General features: G+C 43.1%; 1 protein-coding gene across 8 annotated transcripts in view; it reads right to left on the reverse strand.

The window, feature by feature from the left end:
- The window catches only part of CAPSL (calcyphosine like), a 51,835-nt gene that overhangs the window by 26,369 nt on the left and 8,020 nt on the right, over positions 1-17,446 (reverse strand). For 5 of the 8 annotated variants that reach the window (XM_085002080.1, XM_085002074.1, XM_085002076.1 and 2 more), the window contains one exon: positions 16,374-16,426. The gene's annotated coding sequence lies outside the window, so the exon portion shown is untranslated. Of the gene's footprint in view, positions 1-6,180; positions 6,265-12,634; positions 12,681-16,373; positions 16,427-17,446 lie in introns of those variants that run through there. The other 3 variants (XM_085002078.1, XM_085002072.1, XM_085002079.1) reach the window with 2 other exon arrangements.

The following is a 17,446-nucleotide window of genomic DNA, read 5'->3' on the forward strand; positions in this document are numbered from 1 at the left end:
CCATCCTCCAGATTCTGTTTATAAAGAGAAGGAAACTGACTTGGTAGTAGACAACTAGCAGTTTCTGCCACTGTTGGCAGACAAATAGGATTCTTCCAGAAAGTAAGAAATTGACAGAACATTGTAAATCAACTATAATGCAAACTTTTTAAAAACATAAACATTTAAAAAAAATTTTTTTTAATGTAAGCACGTCTAAGTCAGCTCATTCTACAGCATTATCAGAGACCCATGGAGCCACCCAGTCGCCTGATGGAGAAGATTAACCAAGTCCTGGGAGCAGAAGTGAGCACATTAGTGATTTCTCACCCCTCCATCTTGGTTCTGGCAAAGCAAGTAAGATTCACCTTAACATGGGCAGTTATCAAGGGTATGCTCACTGCGTTTAGGCAAACATGACCTAAAATGAGCTAGACCTGGGGAGAGCAAACAATCAATAGGCTGAATGAGCCCCTCCACCCAGCTTTGTAAATAAAGTTTTATTGGAAAATAGTCACACATGGGTGTTTATGTGTTCCCTGTGGCTCTGTTTACCCCACAACAGCCAAGTTGAATAGTTGCAAGAGTGACCTTCCAGCGCAGGAAAACTCAACTATTTAGTATTTGGTCTTGCACGGGAAGAGTGCATAGCCCCCTGAGACCACACAAAGGTAGCCTCAACTGCATGAGGGGACATTTATTGATCATGGGCTCTGTCAGGCTTTCTGCTGAAGGGGTAGCCTGTGTTCTACAAATTATTCACAGTCAGGACAGTACAGAAAATGTGTCTGGTGCAAGGTAAGTTTTGAGGATTACTCTGACAGCTTACAAAGTACTTCTACATTCATTAGAAGGAACTATTCCTTTTTCACAAAATAAGGCGACTGAGGTACAAAGAGATTGAGAGGTCATCCCAGTTCAGATGTAAACAGCAGACCCAAGGTTCTACGTGGGATCTTCTGTGCCTGCCACTTCCCCAGGGTTCTTTGTAAATTACCCACAACATTTCAGAAAACACTCATTTTCTTAAAGCAAGGAACCACTGTAGTCACCCAAAGTCACTCATATATAAAAACTGAGGCAAGGTTATTAGCAATACTGAAGACAAAGCACACTTAGTAAGAATAACTGACATTGTAAGCTACCAGAGAGCATTCACTTGTGCCTTTCTTCTGTGTGAAGAGCTCTTGTTGAGGTCAAGGTCAACAGCAGAGGTGACACACACAAAGCAGAGCTTCCAAAGAATGTAAGAGCATCTTTAATCTACCTTTCGATCAAGGACTGTCCTGCTCAATCAAATGACATTCTATAGTTTGCAGTATGTGAAAATTTTTAATTCCATTTGACTTCAGATTTTGAAAAGCCATAATAGGAAAAAAAAAAGTTGTTTTTTGTTTTTTTTTCCCTAAACTGGTAGGAAAGCAAGATCCTGTGTGGCCATGGAACTATGGCTAGAGCTATGCAAGAAAGTCCTCTCCCAAGAATATCATGAATGGTGGAAATGTTCATGGATATCAGGGTGTCAAGAGAAGGCAGCTGTGGCCCTTTCTCTAACACAGGAATCATTCTGCAACGCTGTCTTCTCACAAATGTCAGCTTGTTTGTTTCTGAAATGTAGAAAACTGCTTCTGTGAACCTTGATTATTTTTCAATATACAGAACTGTCTGAGATCAGAATAAAGGGCAAAATTTTACAGGGCAGATTCAGTAGCGTAAAGTCTATTTAATTCATTAATCACAGCGATGAAAACAACAGTTGAAACCGGGAACTAAACACCCCCACCCCTTGCACCTGTGCACCCATCACCACCACAAGTTACCAGGCAAGGTGTGGCTTTCAGGACCAAGAGCGCCTTCCATACAGAGACAGCCAGCTTTTCCTCAACCCCTTATTTCATTGTACATCTCCTAATTCTCATGGGTCTCTCAATTATCTGGATTATCTCCACTGCTGAGCTCAACCCTCTGTTTGCCCAGCCCCTCCTTTGATCTATTTTCCATCTACATCTGTGCTATAGGAGGAGGTTGATCCCTATGAAATGCATTAATCAGACTTCTCTGCTTTTGAGCTTCCAGCTGAATTCAACCCATGGGAAGCACCAGCAAGAGATCAGAGGGAAAGAGGAGAAAGGTTGGGGTCCTTTTGTCCCTGGTTTCCTTTCCAACAATTTGTCAGTAACTGTAATCTTCCATCAAAGGCAGCCCTCCGTACTGCAACCCTCCTGCTGACATCCTCCTGCCCTTTCAGGTCCAAGGACAAATACCAACCCTCCCCCCACAGCCTTGGGGAGTTTCCTCTTCCCTTATCTAAGTACCTTAGCCCCACTTGCGTCTTTATAAATTGTCCATTGTTAAATTTTTTCTGTTATTACTTTTGAATGCACTGCCCATTTCCCGCCAAGAGGCTGACTGGTATCTGAATTTGTATAAGGAACTCTACTGCAGCATTCTTCTCAGATGGAGATACTTCTCACCCCAAGTGCTAAGTACTAAGGAACCTCAGTATCTAAGGGGCATCCCACCACCTCCACATCATGACCCATCCTCACATCCATCTCTGAAGCCCAGCCCAGCTGGACATCCTCCCCTCACTCCTCTTTGGCTCTGGCATTTCCTAAATCACTTAGACTCTGGGTCCTGCTGTAGAGACTTCCTCTCCATCCCAAGCACCCCACCAATCTGCAGAACCTCAGAGCTTATCTAGACAGCCCACCCACCATGCAGCCCTGAGGTTCCTGGAGCTCCTTGATTTCTACTAACTTCATCTGCTCACTCTTTTTACACGGCTTTCCAAGACCCTCTCTTACATTCTGCCACCAGTCAAGGCTGTCCCTTCTCCAAGTTCAAGATTCAACCTCCATATTCTTTCCACCTTTCAGTTTCCTTCTTCCAACCATAGATGCTTGTGACCTGATGATACCTCTATATGCCTGACCCTGTGTTTTCACCGCAGCCATTACCTACCTTGTTTTCCTTTCTGGACCCATTTCCTGCCTCTCCAGATACCTTAATACACCACTCTGACCACTCCTTACCAGTGCTTTCTTTCTCTCAGCCCTCACGTGTCAATCTCCCACCCTCCCTTATGAGCCTAACTTGGCTCAATTCGTCTGTGTCCTCCCCTTAAAGGCAGGCTGGAAAGTGCAGCTAAACAAACCTACATGTCAGGGTGGACCAGTGCTTTCAGAAACATGCCGCTATACGCTTATACAATACTGGTTAGATTCTTCTTCCAGTCTTTCCAGAGGCTAATTCAAACCTTTACCACTCTCCGTCACACCTTGTCTTGACGTTCATAATAAAATTGGAGACACCAGATATGAACTCACTCCCATAATCCCTCTCCAAGTCTACAAAGGTATAGGCTTTGTCCTTACTCTCCTGTGCTGAATGTCCTTGAATCTAAGGATAATCTCTCCACCTAAAGCACAGATCCCAGCTGCCCTTGGACCCTCAACTTTTTGCTATGCCCTTTCCTCCTCTCCATCAACCCCTCCCTTTATTTTTTTTCCATACTTCAGGTGGATTTTATTTTATTATTTTTTTAAAATCAAGAACAGTTTACTTTTTAAAGGTTACACTCCATTGACAATTATTGCAAAATATTGACTGTATTCCCCGTGATACGCAAGACAGCCTTGTAGCCTGTCTTATACCCAATATTTTGTAACTCGCATTCCCCCTTCTGTATGGTTCCCCTCCCCCCTCTATATCTGTGACCAGCTCCTCCCTTTAGTTCTTGGTCTTCAGTGGCCCCTCAACCCTTGGCTCCTTCTAGCTATCACCCTTCAAAGCCAAGCTACTTGAAAGAGCCTCCTGTGTTTTACTTTTTCATGCTCCATTCATCCTTCAGTCCATGGCAGTCTGGTCTCCACTCTGTCATTCCAAAGAACGTACTCTCAGGAAGGCTTTGCTAGTCTGACTGGCAGCTTCAGTTGTCAGTCCCTACTTCATTTTGCCCAACAGTTGACTCTATTGATTGTTCATTCCTTGATTTCTCTCAGGATCTCTCTTCCTTCCTCTCAGATCTGAACTATTTGGACTCTCTCTTGTCATCTGCCTGCCTTTTTACCATTTTTTTTTTAGGGCCACACCCACAGCCACAGCAACACAGATCTGAGACTCATCTGCAACCTACACCACAGCTCACAGCAACGCTGGTTCCCTGACCCACTGAGCGAAACCAGGAATTGAACCTGCATCCTCATGGATACTAGTTGGATTCGTTTCTGCTGCACCACAACGGGAATTCCTGCCTGCCTTTTTAAATGCCATGTTTCCCAGGCTTCAGTTATTTATCCTCTTCTCACTCTCATACATCCCGAGGCAATCTCAGCCTTACCCACTGAGCCAGTGAGGCCTCCTAAATGTTTTTTCTAACCCATTCCCTCTCCTGAGCCTCAGAACCAGATTTCAAATTTCCGCACCAAATGTGCACCTCAGTGACAAACAGACACTTCAAGTTTAATGTTCCAGAACCAAATTCACTATCTTCTCTTCCTTATTCCCTGCCTCAGGAAACGGCAACATCATTTTTCCAGGTCATTAACTGAACGTTATCTTAGACTCCATCTCATCCTCTACCTTGAATCATCGGCTGATTCCTGTAAAATTTCACCATCTTGCAACCTCCTGAATCTGTTCCTTCCCCTGCCTCCATTGCCATGGAGACCACCTTGGCCCAGGACCTGGTCATCCCCCATTTCCGTTACTGCAATTGCCCCCAGCTGGTTCCCTGCCTCCAATCCATCTGCCAGATGACTGGCAGAGCAACCTTTATAAAATGGAAATCTGAACTTCATACTCTTGTCTAAATCGCTTTGGCAGCCCCCCCTTGTATACAGGCAAAAAGGGTATGTCTTGGTGTCTGATGTATACATTGGCTCTTCCTATCTCAGTCTTGTTTCTCCTAATCTCCACCCCTTCAAAATCTATCCTGCATCTACACCCACTTGCATTCCCCAGACACACCATAATGGTCTCTACCTCTGTGCCTTTGCACCTGGAGCCCCGTTTTCAGGAACGCCCTCCCTCCCTTGTTGGTCTAGGGAAGTCCTGCTCTTCCTTGTAGAATCGCTATGGTGAAGCCTCACATAACCACTCTCTCCAGAGTAAAAGAGCTTGCATCTTCCTCTGTACAATCTGTGCAAAGCCCACACACATCCACACTGCACTGTGACCTAGGCCTCTCCTTTCAGGATGGCCTCTTCTCCTAGACTAAAAGGCCCTCAAAGGCAAGGGCTATATCCTTTGTGTCTCCCATCATCATAATATCTGCACTTAACAGAATGCTATCAGACTGCCATGGAAACTAATCAATACTACTGTTATTAAATAATTACTACTCGAATATAAATGCAGAGGAAAGTTCATAATTTAAATCTCACTATTTAAAAGGCACAATGACAAAATTAAAAGGTTTCTGTATTGTAAGATTTGGGGGAAAAAAACAAGAGCTTTAAAAACAAGAAATAATTCCATCTACTTAATATGGTTTAACTGCACCCCCCACTGAAGACAAGAGGGGTGGACTCCTGGATAAATGGTATTGCCATTTCCTAAAGTCCTTCTCAAAGTCATGATTGACCCAATCAACTTTCTGATATCATTTTTAACAGGCTGTGTCCGTTTAACTAATTCATATCTGATTCTAAGTGGTCAGTTTGGCAGACAGGGTACAGCAGAAATAGTACAACTTTGAATGTCAGACACACCAAAGTCTGATGCAAAGTTCAATCTTTTCATTGTTTTCTGACTCGGAGATAGTTAACCTTGAAGCCCAGTTTTATTCATGGTCATACAGGCCAGTTACCACAATTCACCCAAACATGTCACACTCGAGTAGCCAGTACATGATGACTGCCCAGTGATGTTTATTTCCCTCCTGTTCACTGAACGCAATTGATTTCTGTACGCTTTTATCTGAGCACCTTTATACAAAGACGACAAAAGCCTCTCTCAGTACTAAGCTATTTCCTCCCTAGACGGACTTCTGTACGCTTTTATCTGAGCACCTTTATACAAAGACGACAAAAGCCTCTCTCAGTACTAAGCTATTTCCTCCCTAGACGGACGGCCAAGAACTCCCATCAACTTTTTGGTTTTCTTTTTAGAAAATAACATCTACGGTCTTCTTTCTTTTTTAGCTAAAATGTAGCAATAGTAATCAAATCAATACCAGAGATAAAAACTTTGATTTACCTTAAATGCTAACCTGTTGCCACCAGTTGCTTTGAACTGAAACTAAGGACGCGCCCTCTTGCATCTGGGAAGACGGGTACCCTCCCATCCCCCCTTTCCTCCTCCCTCTTACCTTTCATCCTCACACCTCCTGGTCTGCCCTCTCCCTGTCCATTGGATGGCTTGGAATCACTGCTGCAAAACTTACCGCCTCAGTGGCTCAGCTCATTGTCAATCCCTATCTTGGCCCTGCCTTTTCTCAAGTTTACATTTCTGTTGCCTAGGAAATTCTGTGACTGTGAAAGCCCAGGCTGTGTGCCCTAGGAGAGAAGCTAGCAGGAAGTTGGCCGGCAATTGTTTGGTTTCTAGAAGGGCACAAAACTTGCCTCATGGGTTTTTATAAGATAATGTTGAGCAAATTCTCTTACTTCTATAGGCAAATCTTTCCCTGCCCTTCTGTTATCTCCAGATGGCTTACTGCTATAAGGGTAATAAGAGTATCTTATTAGCGGGTGAGATTTAAAACCACAACACACAGGAGCAGAGGGATATAATGACCGCAGGTGATTCAAAGTCCCCCTACTCCACAACCAGGCACTGAGAAGATGTCCTTTCCCACTGTTTCCAGCCTTGATTTTCTCTATTCTCCTTTTTATTCCCTCACTCCTCATCTCTTTTTATATTTGTTCCTTAACAGTAAGTTTGCCAGGTGAGAAGTAACCTAAAAACACACCTAAGTTATGCTCCCTTTCATCACTGTACCTGTGACATCCACCCTCCTTCATCACCTCCATCCCTTCTCTTGCTTCCATCATGAAGGATGCAGAGAACAGACACCTAGAACTATGAAGACTGGTTCTCATCTTCTATGTATTCCCATTCTGCGTGTGGTCATTGATTTCTACAATCTCTAGTGCAGACTCTACAGCTGTCTTGTCAACTTCTCAGACTTGCCCTGGAGGTCAAGGGGGTGATGTTCTCTATGGATTTGAATGAATATTTGTCTTGGTTGAGGGGATTTCCAGCAGGGTGTGAGGTGAGAGGCAAAACTTGTTCAAAAATACGTCCTTTTCTCTCTTTGGGGGTCAGATGCTGCTTCCAGAGGGCCCTACCTATGGTCTGTGACCTATACCAAGTACTAAGAAGGTGGTGACGCTGGCAGGAATTAAACGTGCTTCCACCTCCACCCCAGGGTAGTTCTGAGTGTCTTTTCCATACACCATTAACCATTTCATCCACAAATACCCCTTCTGTGGCCAGTGACCTCATGGAGTCAAGCCTTTCTTGTGACTCTCACTAAATGAAATTACAAAGCTAAACAAACTATTAAGGAGCAATCACTTAAATGTACCACCAAAGACAGATAAATCTGCCTTTTCATTAATCCGTAAGACAGTGAGAAACCCACCCAGAGCCCTCAGAGGACTGGAAAAGAATCTGGTTCATTTTTGCAGCTTCCAAAGGACCCAGCACAGTACCTTGTACACACATGAAATCAGTCAGGGTTGGCTGAATCAAATTATTGAACTGGAGAAAATGCATTCATATGAAGGACATTTCAATGAAAAGCTGCTTTTCAAAAGAAGTGAAGTCCTTGCACCAAGTAGAAGTTTGTGTTAAGACCACGCATGTGTCCTTCCTTTTACATGAATGAACACTTGGTTGACATTGAAATAAAGAGCATAAGCACCGTGGCTGCCATGAGGGGTGCTCAACGAAACAAGAGAAGCTGGCAAGAGAGAAAGTCACATCTACTGAGCAGTGGTGTAACAGGCACACAAAGAATCAGTAAAGAGGAGTTCCCTTTGTGGCTCAGTGGTTAACAAATCCAACTAGGAACCATGAGGTTGCAGGTTCGATCCCTGGCCTTGCTCACTGGGTTGAGGATCCGGCATTGCCGTGGGCTGTGGTGTAGGTCAGAGACGCCCTACACAGATCTGCCGTTGCTGTGGCTCTGGCGTAGGCCGGTGGCTACAGCTCCAATTAGACCCCTAGCCTGGGAACCTCCATATGCCGTGGGAGCGGCCCCAGAATGGCAAAAAGACAAAAAAAAAAAAAAAATCAATAAAGGATAGTCATGGGCAGTAGTGGAGACATAGGTAAGCAGAACCGTAACTACATAATGAAAGGAACCTAAGTGCTATGTTGAACTTCACTTCTGATTCTTAATATACACCTCCCCGAACAGGTATTATATGTATATCCTTAGTTCGTGTCCTGTTTCATGCCCACTAAAGCTTAAAAATTAAATATTTTTCCCGTGCTTATCATTTTTCAAATGTGTGATTCTATGTTGTACTTAGGGAAGCCCCCAGGTTCCAGTCATAAGATAGACATGAATCAGCTCTGGGTGTGTGAACTTGACCCTAATCCCAGGCTTTTGCCATTAGTCCTCTGATTCTCCAGGAAATGGCCCTACATCCTGTACACATATATCTCCTCCCTTTCCAAACTATACTAGCTCTACTCTTTCAGAAATTAGTATCTATTTGCATTTTTAGTTATACTCAAATGCAGCTAATCTGTACTGAACACTAAAGTGTAAGGTGCCCCAGTAGAAAATGACCTCAAAGCCTATCTCATCCATAGAGATTTTCAACGCAGTTTCAAGGTCTAATGTGTGTGCCTGGTTTTGACAGATGTATACCCGTACAAAGCCACCACTGCGATCAAGACACAAAACATTTCCATCACCTGATGTACAGTCCGCCCTCCCACAGTCCATGGCCCCATGCAATCGTTAGTCTACTTTCTGTCAGAAGAGACCGGTTTACATTTTCATAAGGATTTCTAAACAGAGGCAGAAAATAGTGAGGAGAAATGCATGTGCATCTTCCAGTGAAAGTGAACAGGAGGACATCGGCGGGGTGGTGGGGGGTAGTGCTGGGGGAAGCCTTCAAAGAACTGGTGGCCACCCAATAATCCCCCCAAGACTGTGCATGGCCTCAGGCCTCCTTCAGCTTCCTTGCCCCACACAGGCACCTGACCACCAGGCCCAGCAGCTTCCCACAGAGCCACACGGTGCCCAGGGTGACCACCAGCAGGAACAAGAGGATGCCCAGCAGGTTCTGCTCATACCACAGCTGCTGGAAGGCGTGGAGCTTGAGGTGCCCTGAACTCCCCATCTGGAGGATGTATTTGGTCCAGCCTACCAGCTGCTGGGCAGGAGTCAGAGGGTGGGCGCCTGATGATGCATCCTTTACACAGCCTCGGCCATTGTGATGAGAAAGGGAGAGAAGTGGGCCTTTAAAGGCATCAAAGGTCTCCAGCCCATATATTACTCTTGTACCTCTCATAATGTACTACCAAAATAAAGGCTTTTTTAAAAATCTAACCCTAATTTCATTTGTATGCAACAATTATATTGCTGGCTAATTATATTTCAGGTACTCTTCTGCTAGCCAGACAGATGCTAAACACAATAATAACTAAAATTTATAGTATGTTGGAGTTTCCGTCATGGTGCAGCAGAAATGAATCCGACTAGGAACCATGAGGTTTTGGGTTCAATCCCTGGCCTCACTCAGTGGGTTAAGGATATGGCATTGTCATGAGCTGTGGTGTAGGTCACAGATGCAGCTCGGATCTGGCGTTGCTGGGGCTGTGGCTGTGGCCGGCAGCTGTAGCTCCGAGTGGACTCCTAGCCTGGGAACTTCCATATGCCACGTGTGCGGCCCTAAAAAGACAAAAGACAAAAAAATAAAATAAGATAAAATAAAATAAAATAAAAATTATAGTATTTTAATGGCAAATGCTACTAAGGAAATCACACAAAGAAGGAGATGTGAAGGTCAGGTATGAGGAGTACTGCAATTTTTGATGGCATTATTCAAATATCTCTAAAATTTATGAATATCAGAGAAAGGAGCATAGTATTTGATGGCATTAAATAGTTATTATTCTTTTTGAGGCATCACAATGTTACTATGTTTATTTATTTTATTTTTTTCTTTTATGGCCATGCCTGCAGCATACAGAAGTTCACAGGCTAAGGGTTGAATGGGAGCTGCAGCTGCTGGCCTATGCCTCAGCTATAGCAACACCAGATCCGAACTGTATCTGTGACATATGCCACAACTTGTGGCAAAGCCAGATCCTTAACCCACTGAGCAAGGCCAGAGGTCAAAACCGCATTCTCACAGACTATGTCAAATTCTTAACCCACTGAGCCACAGTGGAACTCCTATTAGGGGTATTTAAAGGAGATACCTTGGCTCCTCAGATACATTCTGGAACATAGATGAAATATTATGTCTTGGATTTGCTTCAGAATAATTTGAGGCAGGGGATGAAGGTAAGGATGAAAGTGGGTGGGAATATAAAAGAAAGAAAATTTTCCAGGAGTTCATAACCATTGAAGCTTGTTGGATGTGGGGAAGTTCTGCTTTTACGCATATTAGAAATTTGTCATTAAAAAGTTTTTTTTGGAGTTCCTGGAGTGGCTCAGTGGAAACTAATCTGACTAGGAACCATGAGGTTGCAGGTTCGATCCCTGGCCTTGCTCAGTGGGTTAAGGATCCGGCATTGCCGTGAGCTGTGGTATAGGTCACAGATGCAGCTTGGATCTCGCGTTGCTGTGGCTGTGGCATAGGCCAGCAGCTACAGCTCTGACTGGACCCCTAGCCTGGGAACCTCCATGTGCCACAGGATTGGCCCTTAAAAAAAAAAAAAAAAAGACAAAAAAACCCATTTAGACACAAATTCTTCCGTAAAATGAAGGAATAAGATTGGATTTAAAAAAACAAAAAGTTTTTTTAAAACCCTCCCACTATGATTTTAATTTTCCTTGTTTCAGTTTCTGAGGTCACATCATTAGATGCATATACCTTTACAATGAAAGTATCAGGTACCACACATTCCCAGAGAAATAATTAACCTTCATTGTGAAAGTACCAATTTTGTCTCTAGTAAAGCTTTTCACCTCAAGTCTGTTCATCTGATGTTATTCCTAATTATTCAGGTCTTATTTGCCACTAGCATTGCATGACATACCTTTTCCTATCCTTTTATAGTCAACCCTCCTGTAACCTTATATTTTAGATGTACCTCTTGAAATGGCAATTGGCTTGATGCTGTTAAGTCTGCCAATCGTTGTACTTGAACTGGAGTATATGGGTTTACATTTATCATGCGTCTATTTCTCCCTCTCATTCTTTCTTTTCCTCTCCATTTTGCCTTCCTTTGGAGTGTGGAATATTTTTTCACCACTCTGTTTTTCTCCCTTATTTATTTCCCTCTTATTGCTTTTCTTCAAATAAGTTATCCCAGATTTACAGCATAGCTTTACAACTTGTCAAGGTCAAAAAATTAACCCATATCTATACCTACTTCTGGGCAACTTTAAGAACCCTAGAAGTTCCATTTACCCTCTCCTGACTTACATGTTATTTTTGTCACATATTTTGAGTCTGTATTTTTAACCTCCAGAAAACATTATTTTTTATTTTAATTGTATTATATAAATTACATATAATTTAATATTTTAATTATATGAATTACTAATATTTAAATATTATGTTTATCAATACTTGCCTAGATTTGCCGATACATTTTCTGTCTCTGCTCTTTGTTGTTTTTCTTGCGTCTCTGACCTTCCTTATGGGATCACTTCTTCCTAAAGTATATCTTATAGTATTTGCTTTATTAAGACGTGGAGTTCCCATCCTGACTCAGAGGAGATGAATCTGACTAATATCCATGAGGACACAGGTTCAATCTCTGGTCTTGCTCAGTAGGTTAAGGATCCGGCATTGCCGTGAGCTGTGGTGTAAGTTGCAGACGTAGCTCAGATCTGGCATTGCTGTGGCTGTGGTGTAGGCTGGCAGCTATAGCTCCGATTTGACCCCTAGCCTGGGAACTTCCATATGCCACAGGTGTGGCCCTAAAAAGACAAAAAAAAAAAAAAAAAAAAAAAAAAGAATCAGCTGGTAAGAATTCTCTCCTTTTGCCTCTGACTATGGTTTTATTTCATACTTATTATTAAAAGATAAATCAACAAGAGAGTGGCCAGATGGTGGAGTAGGAAGACCCTGAGCTCACCTTCTCCCACAGGTATACCAAAATTACAACTATTTACAGAGAAATTGTTGATGAAAAAGATTTGAAGACTAGTAGAAAAGCTCTTCCACAACCAAATATATAAAGAAGGAGCCCCTGAGTGGTAGAGATGCAGTGTGGTCAAGTTCCATACTCCCAGGTGGGCAACCTATAAACAGGAGGATAATTACAACTACAGAGGTTCTTCCCCAAAAGCAAGGGGTCTGAGCCCCACATCAACTCCCTAGTTTGGGGGTCCTGAACTGGGAAGATGAGCCCTTAGAATGTTTGATTTCAAAGGCTAGCAGAGCTTACTTTGGGGAGAGCCAGAAGGCTGTGAGAATAGACTCCACTCTTAAAAGGTGCACATGCAAAATCTCACATACTACAGGTGCCAGGGCAGAAGTAGTAATTTGAGAGGATTCTGAGTCAGACTCACCTGATGATCTTGGAGAGTCTCCTGAAGAGGCAAGAAGCACCTGGAGCTCACCCTGGGGACATAGGTATTGGCAGCTCATCTACCACAAGGACACTAGTGCTGGCAAACACCACTTTGGACTCTTCTTTCTAGTTTATTAGTTCTAGAACCCAGCTCTACCCACCAGCCTATCAGGAATGCTGGGATGCCTGAGGCCAAGCAGCTAGCCTAAGGGGGCACAAGGTGCCATCCATGCCTATCCCATGAACCTATAGCTACAGGATCCAGCCATACCCACCAGAGATCCCAGGACCCAGACCTGACTATCAGTGCACTAGCACTAGCCCCAGGAACCCCAGACCCTGCCGCCAACTGATGAGACCAGGCCCCACCCACTAGCAAATTGACATCAACTCTGGGATTCCCAGGGCCCTGCAGTCAGAAACACTGGGACCTGGCTCCATCTACCACTGGGCCAGCTCTAGCCCCAGAACAAGCTTCATCTATGAGTGGGCAGACAACACCCCTCAGAAACCCCTGGACCCCAGGCCCACCCACCAGCAGATTGATACATCAACCTGAACTGGCCCCCCCCACTGAGCCCAACAGCCAGAGACCCCAGGACCCAGCTCTACCCACCAATGATCTAGTCACAATCCCACCCACCAGTTGGCTTACAACAGTTCTAGGACCACTGAAGTCCTGTAGCCGGCAATGTGAAGACCCAATTCACATACTATCAAGCCTGCACAAACCCCAGAACCCCATATATGTGGACAACTATATATAAACCTGGTGGTAACCACAAACCAAAAATCTGTAATACACACACAAAAAAGAGAAAGGAATCCAAAAATAACATTAAAGATAGTCATCAAATCACAAGGGAAGAGAGCAACAAAATAGAAGGGAACAAACAAGAACAAAAAAGCACAAAAACAAATTCTCAAAATTTAAAAAATATTTCTCCACACATTTCTACCCTATTTTCTCTCTCATTCCATACAAAAGCCAGCCTGTGATGATAGCTTCTCAGGGATAAGTCTTTTTTTTTTTCTTTTCTTTTCTCTTCTTTTCATATTACCCCTGCTCTGCTTAGCACCAAGGCAAATTGTCGCCCTCATCTCTTGTTCACCCTTAATGTGAGGATGGGACCTTTCCAGCTCCAAGGTATTTACTCCCGGCCGTCTCCACCAGCCAGTCTGCCAAATCATATGTCCCACATTTGATGGGATCAGGAAATCCTCTTAAATCAAAATCTGCTTTCCTCTCTTTGCTTCCCAGGGCACCAACTTGCCTTTTGAATTTGGCCTAAAAATTACTTATTATCTTGTTAGTCCTTTGATGCTATTGAAGATTGTTTTGTTATATTTTATCCAGCTTCTTCAGTTTATTTTCTACTGGAAGGATAGTTTGAATAACCTAGTATATCAGTCAGAATTCAATATGAAGAGAAAAGCATAGGGAATTTTTTACTGCTTCAATTATTTCAACTGAGAGAATTTAAAATAAAGACTTTCCACCAGATACTAGAACTTAATAAGCAAATGAGAGATATTGACACATTACAGAGTTAGCTACAGAAAGCAGCCACCACCCCTTGTGCTGAGGAACAAAGAGAAGAAGTGAGAATTACGAACATTTAGAATCTTGAGTGTGGGGGTTGTGCAAAGCTTGAAATGAAAGGGGAAGAAGGCCTTGCTTATCTGGTGTCGATGCTTTAAGAACTCCGAGAGGAAATCCACAGAGCTGATACCCAGACGTGGAAGGGGCAGTCACCAGCTTGCTAGTTCTAATATCTGTGAGGGGCCCAATGAATCTTTCTCCAGTAATTTGGAAGAGCTTCAATCAGAAAACCACTTCTGGTACTAAAACCATTACTGCCACCATGAAAAACCATAGCTGTGGTGTTGCTGGCTGAAGCAGGGAGCAAGCAGGATGGCCCCAATCCCTGCCTGTCCCTGCAACCTTCCAGTCTCCCACCAGAGTCCCCTGTTGGCAGAAGCCCAGAGGCAGGGAGTTGGGGATGCATTTGGCAGAGTCCCAGCATCACAAAGCAGCACAAAGAAAGGTGGGCTCGAAGTTTAGAAGTAACAGCTTCATATCTAGCCTGCCATTTCTGGAACCAGAAGTCTAGCCAACTCACTTCTAGTAGCATAGCTACATTAGGAAAAAAACTGTCCATTATTTCCATTTTGGTATCTGGAAAATGTAATTTTCATGGTTGTATTTGCATTTGAACATGATAGAAAGTTCAAACACATTTTTATATTTTTAAAACTACTGAATAGATAAGATTATCAAGAGAAAAAAATCAGAGATCTGATTAATAATTGGTCTTAGGAATCACTGCAGTCGATTTACATAATTTCTTAGTTTCTGTATCCCAGTCTATTTTGGGACCAGTTAATGAAGCCATTTACCACAACATCCATATATGCCATTTCACATTTAATCAAAAAGAATTTGTGAAGCAAAATATCCTAAACTTGCTCATTTTGGTAGGTATGAAATATGTCAGACACAAGTCTGTACAAATATTGTACACATATTTAATTAATTTTTTTAAATTATGGAGTCATTCATGTTCTCATTCATAACAGAGTGAATGATATAAATGTTCAGAGACAGACAGATGTAGATAATCTAATGACATGTAGAATTCTATAGCAAATAATGTGCACATACAGTCTCCTTCATGTATGCCCTTTATCTCTTGGTGATGGACCTAGGAGTTTGTATTGTCCAAACTTCTAGTGTCGTGTTTTCCTTCAGGGCCCAAATTTTCCCTGGTTCCTTTTTTTCTCCCCCCCCCCCCCACAGTATCCAAAAGGGGCCTCCCTTCCCCTTTACCCTCTCTCCTCTCAGGAATGAAGCATGTCCAAGATGGGGTAGCTTGTGTCCCTTTTCTGTTGCCAGCTTTGATCTACCAGGACTCTTTTTCAGGATTTTTAAACAGAACATAGATTTTCCTCTTTCTGCGTACAGTTTTAGCTCATCTCTGGGCCTGCTGTGGCCTTTTTCTCTTTTCTGTACTATTCTTCTGGATTCATTAGCTCTCCACGAAACTTTGTAGCAGGGGCTCAGGAGAGAGCTCTGCTAAAAGGTGATGTTTAGTTTTCCACTTATGGGAAGGTGTGGATTGTTTATTTGCTCATATCAGTAGATCTCTGTGGTGTAAATAGCTGTAGTTTGTAGAGGGCAAAGCTGGAGAAAAGTCCCTGCTCTCCCTGCGGCATCCTCCACTTCCTCAATCCTGATACTCACTCTAGCCGTTTACAAAATTTAGTGCCAGACTAAGGGGAGGAGATTAGCAAAGTGTGGGGTAGGTTTAATGAGGGAACAGTATGCATGAATGCTCAGGTTAAGTCTGGCACCTATTAATGAGCCTAACATCCTTATTCTGCCACACATGTGAGGACATTTTGATGTTGCTATGTAACCCTTGTCACTAGCACAAAGACTTTTGCACAGTTTTCAGAGCTATGTTGACTCAAAAGAGAATCTATTTGCAAATCACAAGTTCTACAAAACTCTAAGTAAAGTGACTGTCATCCTTCTTAAACCACTAAGGCTTAGTGCCCACTCGGTTGTGGCAATAGTCCCTTGAGGGACAGTGGTCCTTCCTCTCTATACAGTCCTCGGAATCAACAGTCACAATTTCATTCTTCTCTTCTCATCCGCACGGGAATCCAGGCTGGGGCTCTGTGATGGAGTCCATTCCCTCCCTCTCTGTGCCTGTGGTCCCCATCACACTTACCAAGTCACCGAGGCCAACTCTGAGCCAGGGGCTTCCTCAGGTCCAGCCAGAGACTATAACCAAGAGACAAAAGTTATTATTTTATTATGTCCAAGATGTTTGCTGTTTTGCTGTATAACTATAGACCAAGATAAAATATCAAAACACAGAAAATCCTTCTTTGATGAGTCCAGCATTGTGGAGGATTTCACGGCCCTTTGCCATGTTCATCAAACACTACAGCTTGTTAACCCAACACCCACTTCCAGTTTTCTTTGTCCTCAAGAGCTGCCAGTGCAGAGATTTTCCCCAGCTTCCCTTGCAGTCTTAAGAGGTCAGGTGACAGAATTCTTGGGGAGAGGAAAGAAGCCTCTTGGCTGAGGGGAGGAGGGAAGATAATTCGGTGAAAATATTACTTTCCTGATCAAAAGGAATTATGTAGCTCATATTGCCCTTCTTTTTTGTTCTCCTTGGGACATGGACATGATATCTGGAGCTTGGCAGCCATGCTGCATCTATAAGGTAAAAAGGGAGGATTGTAAACCTGTTTTTCCTGACATTACAGAGCTACTGAACCAGTGCCATCAGTTGCCTATTTCCCTCCCATTCACTTCTCATGTAGGAAAAAGAATCCTCTTTTTGTGCAAGCCAATGACAAAATAGTGCTTTTTCTCAATCATACCCAACAGAATACTTTGTAAGAATAAATTTTTTTAATTTTTTATTTATTTATTTTTTGTCTTTTTAGGGGAGTACCTGTGGCATATGGAGGTTCCTGGGATAGGGGTAGAATTAGAGCTACAGCTGCTGGCCTACACCACAGTCACAGCAACGCGGGATCCAAACCGCATCTGCGACCTACACCATAGCTCATGGCAATGCCGAATCCTTAGCCCACTGAACAAGGCCAGGGATCGAACCTGCAACCTCATGGTTCCTAGTCGGATTTGTTTCTGCTGAGCCACGATGGGAACTCCCAAGAATAAATTTTTAATTGATTTTTAAAATGCCTCATCGTAAGTTCAAATTATTGAATAGGGTGTCATTTCCAGTCACTGAAATTATGTGATTTAAAAATAAAGTTACATCACTAT

This window comes from Sus scrofa, chromosome 16, assembly GCF_054392235.1.
Source record: "Sus scrofa isolate SSC_HxYL_T2T_F1_AM1 chromosome 16, Sscrofa_HxYL_maternal_Yorkshire_Landrace_v2.0, whole genome shotgun sequence".
NCBI classification, from domain to species: domain Eukaryota; kingdom Metazoa; phylum Chordata; class Mammalia; order Artiodactyla; family Suidae; genus Sus; species Sus scrofa.